Source organism: Eublepharis macularius, chromosome 10 (genome assembly GCF_028583425.1).
Source record: "Eublepharis macularius isolate TG4126 chromosome 10, MPM_Emac_v1.0, whole genome shotgun sequence".
Classification (NCBI taxonomy): domain Eukaryota; kingdom Metazoa; phylum Chordata; class Lepidosauria; order Squamata; family Eublepharidae; genus Eublepharis; species Eublepharis macularius.
The window spans coordinates 94,352,042-94,365,299 of NC_072799.1; positions in this window are offsets into that span (position 1 = coordinate 94,352,042).

Sequence of the window (13,258 nt, forward strand, 5' to 3'; positions counted from 1 at the left end):
TCTTAAATGACTTTAAAAGGGCCAGTTTGGTGTAGCGATTAAGAGTGCCGGGACTCTGACCTGGAGAGCCGGGTTTGATTCCCCACTCCTCCCCTTGAAGCCAGCTGGGTGACCTTGGGTCAGTCACGGCTCTCTCAGAGTTCTCTCAGCCCCACCCACCTCACAGGGTGATTATTATTGTGGGGATAATAATGACATACTTTGTAAACTGCTCTGAGTGGGTGTTAAGTCGTCCTGAAGGGCGGTATATAAATCGAATGTTATTATTAATGTTATTATTTAGCGGGGCTTTCTTCCAAATAAACAGGTGTGGCATTGGGTTGCACGTGGCGCTGATACCAAAAGAACAAACTACTGAACACCAAATCAAAGTCTTGTGAAATTCACTGAAGCTTTAGTAAAAACTCCTTTCAGACGAACTCCAGCCAGCGGGCTTAGGAACAGACTGTTGAAGTCTTCCTCGGGGCATTTTTCCCCTTATGTGTGGAACTAGACACAAAATGTGCTCAAGTGTCAGGACAAAAAAGTATGTGCCATTCCAAACAAACATTTGGACCATTCAAAGATTCCTGTGTTTGGTATCAGGCCAAAGTGTTTCCTCCCATTATGTGACTTTCTAACAGTGCAGCCCAGAGCAGAGTTCAATCCCTTTAAGCCCATTGGAGGAAACAGGCTTTGAAGAGGGTAACTCTGCTTAGGACGGCACTGTCAGTGTTGTGGGAAAGACAAGGGAAATGTGCAGGTGTTTCAGGGTGGCGCATGATACATGTATGAATGTCAGTCACGTATCTCGAGGTCAAGCAAGACAAGCCAGCAGCCAACGTGCCAAATCCCTATTACAGGAAAAGGAGGTCAAATGCACACCACCACCACCAGCAAACAGGAGGACGCTGAACTCTTCCTTCCATTGGCCTCCTTCTCCCTGAAGCTGTTTTTCTGCTGGTGGGAGAGTATTTTATTCATTTAGCCCTTTTTTGATATCCCAGCCCTCCTCCAAGGAGGTCAGAACAATATGTGCGATTCTCCCTTCCCCACTGTATCCTCACACCAACACTCTGAGGTAGGAGATGGCCGAGGGAAGGCGTCGACCTGAACATCCCAGATCCAAGTCCAACACTAGCCGCTCCACCACATTGGTGACTTTTGCTCTCCACCAAGACAAAACCACAACATGGGGGTGCATTTTCACAGCGAGAGGAAGCAGAGGGACAGAACAAGCTCAACACCTCCAACCTGCCCACCCTTAATGGGCTTTCTGTTAAACCTCCATTGCTGAGATTCCGCGACAACCTGATTCTGACCTCCTCCCACATCTAGTGTGGCACACATTATCACGGGGAAATGCTTCAGGACTGGTCTGAAGTTAAGATGCCTTAGGGTCCCAACTTTTATTCTTTGATGAACACATAAAGAAGAAGAAGATTTCTCCGGAACTATGTGTGCATGTGTAAAATTCCATCAAGTTGCAGCCAACTTATGGCAACCCCATAGGGTTTTCAATGCTAGAAACGCACAGAGGTAGTTTGCCGTTGCCTGCCTCTGTGTAGTGATCCTGGACCGTCTTGGTAGTCTCCTATCCAAATTCTGACCAGGGCTGACGCTTCTTAGCTTCCAAGATCTAACATTACTGGACTAGCCTGGATCATCTATAATTTCACTAAAACAACAATTAAAGGAGAAGTTTGGCTTTGCGCCGGTCCTACATGTAAAAACATACCACCAGAGGGCAGTGTTGAGAAAGCAAAGGAACCATTAAAATAGCAGAACAAGGCTGGTTCCTCCAAGATAGGCACCCCTGACTTTTAAATGGGGCATTGACCTGCAGTTTTGATTGATAGACTAAAACAACAATTATTTTTCCATGGTTTTTTTTGTAAAAAGGAAAAGCCGAGTGAACGGGCCCAGAATATCTAATGCTGCAAGAGAGCTGAACCAAAGGGAGTGCAGACTCGATGAGTCCCATGCATGGGAGGCCATTGAGAACCCTATGTAAAAGCAAAATATGTCATAAACTCTCCTCTCAGCTCCAAAAAAAGTCAATCAGCATTACAATCGGTCCGATTGTGCAAAGGTTCTTGGAAATATTGAGTAAAGGTGCCAAATCACAGTGACCTGCCTTAGCCCAGGATGATGTGGGAGTTTCTAAACACAGACAAAACAATGCAACTTTAAAAAGGTGAAGTCATACTTTAAAATACTGCACTGGGTCAGGATATGACACAAGCAAACAAAAAAATCAGTGGAGTCAGCCGCTTTCAAAAAAACCCACCTGGTGTATAGGTGAGACCAGGGTTCAGCAACCTGTGACATCTTTAAGACAGAGCACATTAGAGGGGTACAAGGGATGCTGCCAGGGGTGTGAAGGGAATGGCAGGCAATTCCATGGGACCAAAGGGAGATGTTTTCCAAAAAAGAAATGAGGTGAAGAATTGCTAGTGCCTGTGCACTAAAACGATGGTGCAGAGGGCTCGTATGTTTCTAGTATATATTGATATCCAAATGACCTCAACCTGCAGACACGTAAACCTGTGGATTGGGGCCACAAGGCTAGAAATTAGATGCTTCTGCAACCTTCGAGAACTCTCCCCAGGGCGGTTACAGAAAAATCTTAACCCACAAAAAAAATGTGGGTTAAATTCCCTCCCCCCAACCATTTATGTGACAGCTGCATATGCACACTATTTCAAAAGGGCTGGGTCAAAGTGGTTCCCCCCCCCCTCCCCGGAGAAGCAGAACCCGTCCCAGCCACTGGCCGCCTCCTCTCCATGAACAAGGCAGCGTGGTGGCAGCGAGTTCCCCAAGCACCACCTGGGAGCCGCAAGGTAGGGGTCGGAAGGAACTCGGAAGGATCTTTGGGAAGGGGCGGGGGGGAGAGGAAGAAACCAGGCCGTCTCTTTGGAACGAGGGAGAGGGACAGGCAAGGATCTTTGGAAGGTGGAAGCAAGCAAGAATTGTGAGGAAGCAGGCAAGGCTCTTTGACAAAGGGTAAGGGGTACCCATACGGGCATTCTTACACTAGCCCTTTCTTGACCTTTTGCTCTGAATTCTGGTCTGGCTCTTTAAAGAGAAAAGGTGTGCTGAACCCTGGGTTACAGTGTTGAACTAGGACCTGGGAAACTCGGGTTTGAGTTCCCTCTCTGCCGTGAAGCTTGTTAAGTGATCTTGGGCCAGTTACTGGGTTGGATCCAACCAGCTTTTCCATGGCTGAATTGGGAGGGCATCAAAAATGCTATGCTGCAGGTCATGGGACCTGCACGGAGAAAAGCCATATAGAGCAGTATTTGTAGGAAGGAGGGGGATTTGATGAGATTGAGCGAAAAAGCTGGCTGCATCCAACTCTCTCTTTCTCTCAGCCAGGCCTACTTTACAGGGTGGTGGTTTAAATAAAAAAGGGAAGGGGAGAATGTTGTTGTAAGCTGCTTGGATCCCCACTGTGGGAGAAAAGCAGGGTATAAATATCTACATAACCACCCTTTTACCACCCTTTTATTCAGATCTGTCCTCCTTTCTCTTCCCTTCCACCTGGCTAAGGAAGCATCCACAATCGGGGCAGTCCCATGCAAATGCCCCCAAAGTGATCGGCTGATAAAGGGGGAAACTCCCCTATAAGCTTGGAAAGAATCCAGATATAGTGAAATTCCAAATAAGGTTTATTGAGAGGGATAATGAGAAAATCCAAGCAATAACAAGAGTATTGAGCATCAAGTCAACGACAGCAGCAGCAGAGCGGCCATGTGAAGATGAGGTTTGCGCGAACATCCACCACTTCATCTCAGAATCTCTTCACCAGTCATGAACACGGAGCCAATTGTTCAGCTTCAGACAGTTCAGCGGTTCATAACTATTCAGACCACTTTGTCACTTGTCATGTATTCAAGCAGTGCAGTGCAGTGCAGTGCAGTGCAGTGCAGTGCAGTGCAATCGGCACCAAGTGGTCAGAGTGTCTGGCTAGGCTCTGGGGCATCCAGGCTTGAATCCCCACTCTGTCATGGAAACTTTCTGGGTGAGCGTGAGACAGTCACACACTCTCTTAGCCTAACCTGCTTCACAGGGTTGCTGGGAGGATAAAATGGAGGGAGGAGAACCGTGTCTGCTGCTTTTGGTCTCCGCTGAAAGGTGGAGTATAAATAAAGAAAATACAAAATGTGTGCACATTCTCAGCCCAATGGGTGCCCTACCTTTTTCCTTCCCCCCAGCCCTGTTGCTGCTGAACATCACTTGGCAATTGCATACTTGGACAGTGAGCAAAGAATTAACCCTACAATTGTAAACTCTCTCTCTCTCTCTCTCTCTCTCTCTCTCTCTCTCTCTCTCTCTCTCTCTCTCTCTCTGTAGAAAATCTTTCCATTTACGTTCATTTAAGATTCTGGTATCGATGTTATTTCACGCATGCTTTTTTGCACATCTTTATGTGTCATTTAATTACTCATCCTAGCCTTCCATGGCCCTGGATAGAATCACCCTGCCTAATGTGTGGATGCAAAAGCTCCTGCAAGGCATAGAAATGAAACGCCACCTCCGCAGCTACAGCACAGACACAAAGGCAGGGGACTGGCCATTTGGCTCACGGCTGATCGCAGTGATCAAACATGGTATGGGCACTAAAAACGCTATTTGCAAAATTCACAGCATCCCTAGACAAAATACAAATATTCCAAATGCCACCACACGCTGTGCAATGTGTAGCACTCAAGAAAAAGAAGGCAAAAGGCCAAAAGGGTGGAATAAGGATGAAGCAGGGCTTCTAGCTACTTAACTGTGCAGCTCCTAGACAAAAATTCAAATCCCAATGCAGGAGTTTGAACATTCAGACCGCCAGTAATCCAAAAAATAACTCCAGGCGGAAAGCATCTGGGGACCAAGGCTAGCTGTAGTTCTAAAGTGGGTAGAGAAGCAAAGACACACAATAATTTGGGTCTGGGTCCACTTATAGGGTCTGTTATGTATTGGGCTAGCTTCAAGGAAAACAGGGCTCCTCAGGTAGCCAATCCTATTTGGAATTAGAGTTAACAGCAACCAATCGTTTCCCCTGGATATGAGCCAATTTTGGTCATGTAAACATGTTACCTTTTGTTTAGTGCATGCAAATGAAGGATCCTAGAGCCCGTGTTCTTATTGGGGAGTTACTGAAATGGGGTGGGGTTGGAGGTGTATATATCTGGCTCCCTCAGGAGCCACGTTGTTCTTTTTGCAAATAAAGTTACTATCATGAGCTGAAGTCACTGCCGGGCTGACATCACTTGGGCACTAGGCTCAAGATTTAAAAGGGTCATTCAGAGGCTCGCGTTGAAAACTGAAGATCATCTTCTCTCCGAGTTTGGAGAAAGGGGACGAGGGAAGGGAAGAGCTGTGGGACTGGACCAAAGTGAAGAAGGTGGTGGTTTGGGAAAGATGTCCGAGGAGTATTTCCAGATAAGGAGAGAGGGAGAGAGGGTGGTCTCTGAGCAGGAAGAAGAAGGTGCATTGGAGGGCGCTGGGCCACCTGGATTTTCAGTAGGCAATTCAAACAATTCGATTTGGATTACTCCGGACTAAAAAACTCCTATAAGGTGCCACCTTTTGCCCTGGCCACCAGGAAAATTACAGCAAGTGTGGTTTCTAAGTAAGCGCTTAATAGAACTGGATGGTAAACTTTGGATTCGATTGTGAATTTTATTTATTTTCTTCAGCTTATACCCCGCCCTTTCTGCAAGAGGGCTCAGGGCAGCTTCCAACAGGACATACAGTTAAAAATACAATAAAAACATTATAACCACATTGGTCAAAATAGTATGAAAAAGTTCAGGCGCCACCAAGCAAATCAGGCTGCTGCAGTCACCAAAAGCCACAGGCACTGCCATGATGCAACTCCAGGGTGACCACAAAAGGAGAGCAGGGTGGCCAGAAGGGGGACAAAGTGCTGGCCCCTAGCCAAAGGCCCTGTGGAACAGCTCCCTCTTGCAGGCCCTGCGGAACTGTAGGAGGTCCTGCAGGGCCCGGATCTCCATTAGGGGAGAGTTCCACCCGGCTGGGCACAAAAGGCCCTGGCCCTAGTCAAGACCAGCGGAATGTCCCTTGGGCCGGGGACCACCAGAAGCTGCGTATCCACGGAGCACAAGGCCCCACAGGGGACATGATGGGAGAGGCGGCCCCGTAGGTATGCAGGTCTATGAAGGGCTTTAAATACTAGAACCAGTACCTTGAACGGGATCCGGAACTCAACTGGGAGCCAGTGCAGCTGGCAGAACACAGGGTGGATCTGTGCCCTAAATGGCATCCCTCTAAGGACGCGTGCCGCTGCATTCTGGACCAGTTGTAACTTCTGGGTCAAGCCCACAGGCAGCCCAGTGTACAGCGAATTGCAGTAGTCCAGTCTAGAGGTGACCGTTGCATGGATTCCCCTCTCCTGGGACGAGAGGCAGGGCGCCAACTGCCTGCCTTACTGAAGATAAAAAAATGCAGATCTGGCAACGGCTGCCCCCTGGGCCTCCACAGAGAGTGGGGCATCCAGGAAAACCCCCAGGCTCTTCGCTGTTGATGGAGGCTGCAGCCGCACTCCGTCGAGGGCTGGGAGCCCGATTCCCGATTCCGTTGTCCCACGACCCAGATACAGAACCTCCGTCTTCTGGGGACTCAAGATGGCTCTGGCACAGCCATTTCGCCACGGCATCCAGACACCTAGCCAAGGAGTCCGGGGCAGATGGCCATACATCAGCAGATCAAATTGAGACATTTTTAATGTCTGTAACCCAGAATTTTACATTTTTGGTTGTTACGTGTTTTAACTTGAAAAGGCCAATGGCCATACACAATAAAAAATTCTACCTACCTACTGAGGAATGCTAAATGTGGGCTTTCTCAGGGCTTTTTTCTGGGAAAAGAGGTGGTGCAACTCAGTGGGTTGCCTGCAGGGGGGGGACTCTTGGCGGGAGGTGGTGCCCCTGGGACCACATGTGTGCGCGCAAAGTGCATGCATGCTCCCAGGACCATTGACGTTACTTTGGGTCAGCTGGAACAAGGGGGGAGTTTTTAAAAGTTTAAATCACCCTTGGTGAAAATGGTCACATAGCTGGTGGCCCCGCCCCCTGATCTCCAGACAGAGGGGAGTTTAGACTCTAAAGTCTAAAGTCTAAACTCCCCTCTGTCTGGAGATCAGGGGGCGGGGCCACCAGCCATGCGACCATTTTCTAGAGGTTCCAGAACTCCGTTCCACCACATTCCAGCTGAAAAAAAGCCCTGGGCTTTCCGAGGTTTAAGTGTTGCGTAGTCAGATTCTCTGTATTAGATATGCTTTCCCCGATTAATTACTGGAAGGTCATTGATAATCCCACAGACAGGAAGAGGAAGAGGCTTGATGTCCCTCTTCAGCAGCTGTTGTCTCCAGTTAGCACGAGATTAAGGTGGCTCGACCACTTCCAGATCCCACCCACCCTCTGTTGGTTCTCAGTCTCTCTCTTGGGGATGGCCTGAAACTCACGTTTGGGCTGAATGTGATTGGCAGAGAGGAGGTGGTCTCAGTAGAAAGAGGCAGGAGAACAAAAAGTCAAAATGGAGGCTTGATGGCAATAGTGGGTGAGAGAGACAGAAACTCATCCCAGTGTGCACATAAATCAAGTGATTTCCACCAAGTGTGGTTATTCCATTGTTTTCCACAATGCTCTCACACTCGCTTTCTGGATAATGTCATGGTCTCTCTACCCACTCTGCTAGATCATCCGGCTTTCTGGGAACATCTCCTCCTGTCACTCTGCCTGCAGCCTTGAAATACCAAATGCAGCAGGCTCTCTCTCACGCTGCCTGCCTTTCTCAGGTTGCCAAATGCCTCTCTGTCCCTACTCCGTCCTGCTACCCGTCATCTCGGGATGCCCCCATCTGCTCTGCAAGCATTTTAATTGTCTTGAAAACTGGGCACCTTTTCCTATTTATCAAATATTTGCCATTTAGGGTACTTCAGGTAAAGAGGAATTTCATCCAATTCCACAGACATAACAGTCAGAAATGAAACAAATAGGAGGCAAAAAGGAATGCAATAAAAAGAATTTTTTTCAATGAAAAATGAAACAAAATGGAAACAGAAAACAACTCCACATCCTGTTGAAATCCAGACACACTTAGACAACCAAGAACACCCCAGATACATAAAGCACCCAAGCTGGGTGAGACAGGACGGCAAAACAAGCCAGAACTCTAATAAGAGACGTTGTTTTTGCCATCTGAAATGGACACTGCTTTAAATCCAGGGGCAGGGGGGTCCAGAGAGTGCAATTTGATTTTGCCAACATCAATAAAAGCAGAGATGTGATAATATAGGGGGGACAATTTAATTTGCGTTGAAATAAATATTAGACATACAAAGTGTCTAGAATGAAAAAGGGTCACTATAAATTATGAGCGGAGACATTTTGCTCAATCATTGCAGAGGGCCCTTGATAGTTCCAATTTCAAAGCATCAAATTTATCATTTTTGCTGATTGAAGCAGAACTCCAAACAAATATGGATCCCGGTGCTTACTTTCACAGGTACAGGCATGGATAATTTACTGTCGTGATCCAATTTGTAAATCAGCCGGGGCCACTAAATTGCAGCACAAAAACAAAAGAGCGAATGAGGTCCTTTTTCCTTCGTGTCAGCAGGCTGCGACGATTATGTTTATTAGATTTCCTTGAAAGGGTTTCACATTTTCTCAAATATGCAGGAGAACTATTTCCCCTCTGAGGCCGAGATTAGCATTTCGTGCTTCAGGCCTCAAAGACAGGGGAAATGATGAATTTTTCAATTTATTGTTAAAAATTTATGTTCTGCTCTGAGCCACATGGGGTGCAGTGACTCTGGAAGACAAGCTGCTGCCGCCCCCACCCCCTGCCTCCCATGGTTCAGTTATTAAGGAAATACAAGTTTCTTGGTACCAAAAAAAGGGCATTTATACCTTTCAATATATTGATGCAGCCTGTTTCAGGTAAGGGGAATAAATGTACGGACGGAGGCCCAGCTTGTGTACACATATCCTGAGTGGAATCCCATTGGGTCACCTTGGACAAGTCACTGTCAGCTTTACCTACCTCACAGGGTTGCTGTTGGGAGAATAAAATGGAGGAGGGGAGACCAATGTTGTAAGCTCCTTTGTTTCCCCCCCAGAGGAGGAAAGCAAGGTATAAACAAATACACATATCTGTACACAAAGGGGAGGGGTTCTCATCATTCTGCATCTGAGCAGCCCTTTAACAAAGCTTGAAATCTGGCATAGCGGCTGACTGAAGAACGGGATTTATGTCCCTTTGCCTTCTTCAACAAACAGCAGATTGATGGGATTCGAACAGGGTTTCTCTCTCCCCCCCGCCCCCCCTTTCACACACGCACACACCCAGGGCTCCACCAGCAGAGCCCTGGAACTCCACTGGCTGGGAGGGGGCGAGCCAGCCTTAGCTTCAGGAGGGGGAAAGATCACCTTTTGCTTCCAACAGGGAAGTTGCAGCCTCGGATAAGGGCCTCGGCGGAGGTTTTTTGTTCTGGCTTTTAGTTAGAGTTTGGGGCCAGGTGTTTTAAGGAAATGCCTTTCAAGGTAGAAGTTCTGTAAGCAGAATCTCTGGGAGGTAAAGGAGCAGCGTGGAACCCAAGTGTAAGCGGTGAGCAAAAGGTTAGAGTTGAACCTTACGTGCTGAAGAACCCTGTTTTGAGAAAAAGGAATCAAATCTCTCCATGTTTGGTTAACTATGGCTCAGTTCAACTTGTTAACGCATGCTGGGGGGGAAAGTATAATCTCTGGGGAGTTCAGTTGAGAGCCAGGGTAATTATTCTACACTAAACCTTTACTGTGTCACGCACCTTATTTTCTGTTTGTTGTTCAGTTCCATGTGCTTCTTGTCTATCAAGTCCAAATAGCTGTGAAAGGAGTTATACTTATCTCACCATTCAGTACAGTGTTCTTTTAGGAAACACAAAGCTTACACACTATCAGCCAGTTAAATAAGACCTGTATCTCCCCTTTTTATTGCATGTGCCTGGGTGAGGGGGGTTAAATCAATACAAGGAGAAGCCAAAGTGTGGGATTTGGCCAGCATTAAGCCCTCCTCCTCTCTCTCCTCTCCTCTCCCATCCCATCCTTGTTACCCCCATACCTCGTTTCTGGAGGCACATCACTGTACAGACGCCAAGTTCAAGGCCACCCAACCTCAGGGCAGAGTTCCCCCCCATCTGGAAGTCCCTTTCCGTGTGTCAGTCTTGCTTGCTAGATTGGGACAAGTTGCTCTGGCTGTGCAGGTGTAACAGGTGGCAGATGTCCGCCGTTCATTTTAAAAAACCCAGACTCCCATAGGCTTCTCTCTTGCATCCACATGGCATGAAAAACGGAAGTGCTTGAATTATCGTAAAACAAGAGTGCTTTCAGCTTTCCAGCAGGGAAAATGTAGCCGTGTACGGAACCCCACGCCACCACCCCATGTGGTGACATGGGGCCTCTTCACATGTTGTGCTCTGTAAGTGTGTGCCTAACAGCAGCGAGAGTCAATCTCTCAAGGCTGTAAATGTTCCCACAGCGATCGAGGAGATACACAGCAGAGAGGCAGGTCTGGCGGCAGCTCTCAGTCAAGCGCGCTTCAGGGGGGCAGCATGTGTGCAACGGCCGTGTTGAAGGGGGTATTGCACAGAAACGTCGCTGCAGCTATAGCCACGCTTCTCTGCACAAACAGGAGAGACATCACGTCTCCTCCTGAAGTGCAATCTCTGCCCCGAGAACTCAAATTGATCTCCCCCCTATTTTGTTCAGAAGCTCTTCCTTACCTTGGCCCCAAATAGTAATTTTAATTTTGAAGGGATATTGACTTTGTGAACGTATAGCAATTCTTTATACATCCCTTCTCCACTTGAAGCCAGCTGGGTGACCTTGGGCTAGTCACAGCTCTCTGGAGCTCTCTCAGCCCCACCCACCTCACAGGGTGTTTGTTGTGGGGATAATAATGACACACTTTGTAAACCGTTCTGAGTGGGCATTAAGCTGCCCTGAAGGGCGGTATATAAATCAAATGTTGTGGTTGATCAAAATCTGCCCTCTCACCGCTCTTTTTTCCTGTCCTCTCACAAAAGGCAGCGATCAGTGTGGGCCCATTCTCTGTAGGGGTCCCTGCCTTATGGAACAGACTCCCCTTCGATATCTCAAGGACGCCTTCTCTCTGCGGAGGTGAGGGGAATGCCATCACAGGAAACCTTGAGGAGATGCAGCAAGGCTCCCTTACCCACCAGCGCTTTTGAGGAGGGCTGGATTGCAGGCATTTTATTGCATTTGGTTAGGGGAGGGGAGGGAATTGAGGGGTTTATGGCTTCAATTATATATTTAAGTCACTTTAAGTTAGAGGGGAAAGTAGGATAAAAATGTTTAATCAAAACTTGAGTCTATGTTTAGGAAAGGTTGTAACAGAGTTTTATTCTAAAGTGCCTTTCCTTTACAATCGATTGGATATTCTGGCTTTGCTTTTGCATATGAATTTGGTTTTTAAGGACAATTTATTACCACAGTTTTTATGTATATTGCCTTAGAATCTTTTGGTAAAAGGTACTTTATAAATGTTTTAAGAGAAGCACTTTTACTTGTACAAGTGTGTGTGTGTGCGTGAGAGCGCTATACACAATATAGGGACTAGGCCCTATGTGGGAAGTCGTATCTCCGTGCACGTACGCAATACCACTTCATGACACGTTGGCTTCTTCAAGTGCAGCTTTTGCTTTGTTGTGTTTTGTTCCATCTACTGAAAAAGAGCGCAAGGCTGACTGGAGAAGACGGCAAGGTGGAAAACATTCCGTTCTGCATCTGCACCCGAGACTTCCACTTTTCTCCTGTCTCCCCAAACTGCCGGCTTTCCTGCTGAGAACAGATAGGAGGTTTGCTGCTGAAATGACCAAGCCACCAAGTGAACCACGCAGGAGAGGGCCCTAAGGAGAAAACACCCTGGATTCTGGCCAAGACTGCCAGTTCTGTACCCATCACCCTTTTAAGCAATGGATACATAACGTGCCCTTTGCTACCAGAACTGCAAATACAGGCAGGAGCTCAACTGGCGGTTTCGAGCTGCAGAGACAACAGTAGTTGATAGGGGGGGGGGTCCTAGATTTCATTCCTCACAAGTGACCCTGAGGCAATGCCACACACAAAGCATGGTCAGTTAGCAAACAAGAGCTAAGGGATGCCCAGATCCATGACAGGCATTGCTTACTCAGGAAACAAAAGTAAACATACCAGACAGGGACAGACAGGACGGTTTGTATGCCAAGACTCCGGGAAGCAGGAAAAGTAGACAATTGGGGGGGGGGGCACAGAAATCAGCTTCAGTTTTAAAACAAGTTTCTAGCTGTACTATGACTGTGATTAATAGGCTTACAAAAACCTCAGAAAGCAGAGGCTTAGCGGAGTAAGATCGGAGACAGAGTTGGTGTTCTTGTTCCCTCCTGGCATGAACGATGCAGAACCGAAAATATCGTGTAAAACCAAACAAGTGATGTATTTTGTATGAATTACCCAGAATTCAAAGTCCCTAGGTATATGGCAATGATTTAAAGTCTAGAGTTCATCAACCCTAGCTCGGAGGTGAAATTGTCCATGCCAGGAACGTTCAGCTTTGGACCACAGTATTTACTCCAATTCAAGACTGGATTTCCCCCCACAAATGCCATGAAAGGTGTGTGTGTGTGGGGGGGGGGGGGTCATCTTACATTTGCATACAAGTTAACTGTTCTGTCCAGCGCCATTTTTTCATGGTGTGTAACTTAGTTCACGGGGGGTTGGCTTACATTCAGGGTTACCTTCCTTTTGAGTAAATAACAGCCGCTTTGGAAATTAAGAGGAAGTTTCAAAAGTCGTGATTTAGGGCTGGGTCCTACAGATCCAACTGATGGAGCGAGGGGAGACATGGACGGACGCCTGAAGCTTCCTTAGGCCGAGACAGACCGCCGGTCCCCCCGGGGCAGCACGGCCAGCCCTGATCAGCAGCAGCTCTCCAGGGTCTCAGGGAGGGGCTTTCGCCTCTGGACCGGAGAGGCCGGGGGCTGCCCATGGAGCCCTTTGCAGGCGCCACCAAACATCGACCACTGAGCCACGGCCCCATCCCAAACGCCACTTGAACCAGCCTTCCGGACGTAGAGGGCCAAGGTGCTTTTATTGGCAAACCCCTCGTTTTTAAAAACACTTCCAAGGAAAAAGAACAGAGAGCTCTCCAAGAGACGCAGCCTGTTTGGTGAATGAAGATGAAAGGAAGCAGCAAATCCAAAGCAAATGTGAGGCCACATCAAGCT